The 4,320-nt window shown below is 39.8% G+C and overlaps 1 long non-coding RNA gene across 1 annotated transcript; it reads right to left on the bottom strand.

The window, feature by feature from the left end:
* Positions 1 to 909: 909 nt before the first annotated feature.
* Positions 910 to 2,032, bottom strand: LOC117454965 (uncharacterized). Its single transcript, XR_004553041.2, has 3 exons — positions 1,974 to 2,032; positions 1,136 to 1,190; positions 910 to 984 (listed from the first exon to the last, which is right to left on the bottom strand). It is a non-coding gene; the product is annotated as an uncharacterized lncRNA (long non-coding RNA).
* Positions 2,033 to 4,320: the final 2,288 nt, after the last annotated feature.

Below are 4,320 nucleotides of genomic sequence, written 5' to 3'. Positions count from 1 at the left end.
AGCTTAATCTCTGCATCATAATAATAAATAATAATATATAATATTTGTATAGCGCCTTTCAGGAAACCCAAGGTCGCTTTACAAGTCGGGTAGGGGGGGGGGGAGTAGGGGAAAAAAGGCAGACAGGTTAAGGGGGTGGGGGGGGGGGAGTAGCGGAAAAATAAACCTATTAAACAACTATACAGTGGGGAAAGCCTCGGTAAAAAGGTGCGTTTTGAGGGCTTTTTTGAAAATGTCCAGGGTTGGGCGCTGCGGATTTCGGGGGGGAGAGAGTTCCAGAGGGTGGGGGATGCCACACTGAAGGCTCTGTCACCAAAAGAAAAAAATCATAAGAAAAACGGGGAACATGGAAGAAATCCGGCCATGAAGACGGCGAAGAAGTGGACTCTGAGATGTGAGAATCACGGTGCTGTCGCCGAGAGAAGATGTGGTTTCATCAGGATGACAGGTTGGTGGAAAGGAGCAACTGTCCACACATCGATCTGCACCAGCATTGAGAGGTCTGCAGGATGTGTATGTGACCTTGACTGTAGCTTTGTCTTGTATTTCTCCCATGGAAGTTAAGTTCATAAATTCATTGCCAAAAAGCGTGTCCATGAACTGCAGCCGAAAGGGTTCCTTTACATTACACTGAGTCTTTATCTCATTCTCCAGTTCTTAAGGTGTGCATTTATGTGAGCCCAGTAATACCTTTCCGAGACAAGATCCTTACAATGACACAACTGGCACCTAAATATAGAGCTCTTGGATTGATAACTGGTTTTAGTCACATGGAATCTATTCAAATGAATTAAAAGCGCTTTCCACGTTCTAAAAGTGCAGGGGCGGCTTACATATACACAAGGAAAACGATTATTATTCCCATAATATCTACGTTTCACTCGATAATGTTTTAATATTTGGGACCTACTTGGTAAAACTGAGGGGCAGGCCTTACAACGCCACATTCACAGCAACATTCTGGAGAACTTGCAGCGCCATTCACTGCAAAAGAGAAATGAAAACAAATGAAATATCAATCAATAATAAAATGGGGAAGGTCTAAGTAACAGTAGTGACACATCACACAACGGCCAATCACATAACCGAGTGGGACAGGGATAAACCAAAATACAATTGTATTCTCACCACATACATTTGAGCCCACAGTAAAAGCGCCGACTCCAGACACGCAGAGTTCGCGTTTCAATCTGCAGCAACAAAGAGCAACACAGAAAACACTTATACAATGAAAAACTGTATTTCTATAAACACAAATAGTAAATAATCTACAGGTCAACAGATTATGTTTTTTTGAGGGATGATGCCAATCTTTTTTATAGCAGAGCCAATATACATTTCTGCATCTGAAAATGTAAATGACACCATTTCTCTCTTCAATGTACATATATATTTAGGGCTGGGTACCTACCGAAATAACTTGGTACCAAGTAGTATCGACTTCTCAAGTCAAAGGATACCTATCCTTATCATAATAATCACTGCGACATGGGGCACTGGGAAAGTCAGATGATGTCAGTCTGCATTACAATTAGCCATGTGCTGCATAATAATTAGCCATGTGCTTCTGGTAACTAGAGCATATAGCCTATCTGTATCACCTAGAATGTCATTTACATGCCCTAAAGCTGACGCACCGGACTGCTAACCATGCTAAGCCGTTAGCCCCGTTAGCACGTTTCGCTAAGTGGTGATTTAGAGCTTGGTGTTGGAATTCTGTTTCGTTTAGGTAAAAATTGTTAATATTGTCAGTTAGCCGAGTTTCTTCCCGATAACTGGGTATTACATATTCATAGTTTGTTAAATGTTAAGAAGCCCTCAGACACTGTTTCTTGTAAAATGTTGCATCTGCACCGCTGCGGTGGGGGCAATCGGGCTTAACAGGTTTTAAGGGTAGCCTACTGGTATCATAATTCTATTAAACAATACCCACACTTCTAATCCTGTTATTTACAGATAAAATACATACTCACCACAGAACTTGAGCCACAGCGGAGGCACTACGGTCGTCTGACGGCAATCTGCTGCAGCAAAAACAGCATTGACATTAAAAAGCATGGCCGTTTTTCCCTTGCTAACATTTAGCATAACTTTGGAGCGTGGCTTGGTTAAAACCATAGACTGTATATATAAATGGACGTAGGGTCCGTGACGTCACCCATAGGATTCTGCATAGTTGCCGAGAAGCCCTTAGTAGGCGGAGTCGGCCACTAACGGCTCAACAGTGACGTCAGAGTTCAACTCCCGCCTGCTCCAGCCTGCTCCAAATAAGGGCAAAGAGGCGAGGCGGAGCCGAGGCGGGACCTGCTGCCACCGAGCTGGAAGTTCCAGAGCTAGCTGAAGCTACCAAGCTAAGCTAACATGCTCCCATCTGCACACTGCCGTCACATTTTACGTTTCTAAGGTAAGCGGACATGAAACTATTCAGCAAACTATAAATAATAATCTAAGTTATTGAGTTTTTTTAGCATAATACTTCAGAATCTTAAAAACCCCTTAACGTTGTTATGCAATTGTGCTAAATTCAACACTGGAATCAAGCAAATATTAATATGTTTGCATGACATTAGTTATTTGTATTTTGATATCACTTAACTATACGTTTAATACATTTCAGTCAAGCTAAGGTACATGTGATGGTAGCTAGTTAGTGCTCTTACCTGTGAGGCCTCCTCCAAACAGCATAATAACCAGACTGTATCATTCAAACTAAGTACCCGTTCTAGATCCTTGACTTTAGACAAACAATTCAAGAGACAAAATGTATTTAAAGACCAATCTTTATTTGAATGTGCCTCTTAACCTGGGATATTAGTTATACAGTAATAGTATTGACAATCTAAAAAAACTGAGCAACTCAACAGTCAACTTTATGTTTCTTAAAAAGCATTTATTATTTTCATTTTCCCCCTCTCATATTCAGTGTGGACGGATTGAGACAGCATGGTGCCCAGAGAGCAGCAGAGACTTCAGGGAGAAACCTCCGTGTGATGGACGTCCAGTCTGTTGGTGTGGAGAGGACTGAGGGTCTATCCTCAGCGAGGAGGACCAGGCCTGATGGAGGAGGACCAGGCCTGATGGAGGAGGACCAGGCCTGATGGAGGAGCCCATGCTGGGCAAAGCTGATACCAACTGCACAGGCCTAGTCTGTCACTTTATTTGACTAAATGTGTTTACTTATACATTTAATAGGTTTACACCTTCTGTCCATATGTGCTTTTTATTTAAAACATTTGATTAACTTTTGGTTCACATTTCAATAAATTGTATTTGCACTCCTTTGTCCATTATTCTTACTGAAAATGTTAGATTACACATTCACATCTGACTGAAGATTGGCCCCATGTATTTGTGACGTTGCAAAACAAGGTACATGTTGTGACGCTCATAAAGTGAGGCAAATAGAAATAATCAGCGGATGGAGTGTAGATGTGGAAATAGCTGCATTCGATCAGCTGACTATTTTTACAATAAAAGTAGTTTCTTAGTGAATGTCCTGTACTGGTCTTAAAATCTCATAACATCAGCTTTTAATGTTCCTCTTGACCCTCAGAGAAGGAGAACATGTCGTGTCTTTCAGGCATGTCCTTTCCTAACAAAAATGACAGGAAACATACAACATATTATTGCAGAACAAGTGTGTTATTTATGAAAGCGGTGTGTTTGTGAGTTTAGGGGCTGTAGATATAATTATTTTGTAATTGTAATGGTTTTTTTTTATTTCAACAGTGAGCTACAAAGACAATCAGATTATGAATGAACAGTATGAAGCTCATCAACATTGAAATATATGTTATTATCAAAATAATATTTAACTGTTATCAAAACGTAGTGCAACTGTAGAAGCTTGCTCTGTTGTCTCACTGAAAGAATAACTTTTACCACGTTTTTTACAGACAATATTGAGAGATAAATAGTAGCAGTTATATGTTATATGTGTTAAATATCTTTGCCTTCAATACATTAAATTAGAAAGCTGACAAAGTCATATTGCTAAATATCTAAATGTAACTTTTTGCATGGAAAAAACCCTCAACTTAACTGATGTGTAGCTGATCTAGTATTTAGTATTGTTTAATGGAATGTATATCAGTGTATTCAAGTCAATACTTCATTCATTTAAACCAATATATTTCTTGATTCTTTGTACAGTATGAAAAAAGAGTATTTGTACCTGTGCTGAAGTTCACTGCTGTGAGGAGTCCAGTTCTGCCTCACTCTCTGGTCCAGCCTGTCTGCATCACCTGGACACCTTAAACAAACAGATATATATATATAGATATGTAAAGTACCATGTGTACAAACAATATAACTGATTCT

Source organism: Pseudochaenichthys georgianus, chromosome 11, assembly GCF_902827115.2.
Source record: "Pseudochaenichthys georgianus chromosome 11, fPseGeo1.2, whole genome shotgun sequence".
Lineage (NCBI taxonomy): Eukaryota > Metazoa > Chordata > Actinopteri > Perciformes > Channichthyidae > Pseudochaenichthys > Pseudochaenichthys georgianus.
This window is presented reverse-complemented; position numbering and strand designations above follow the sequence as displayed.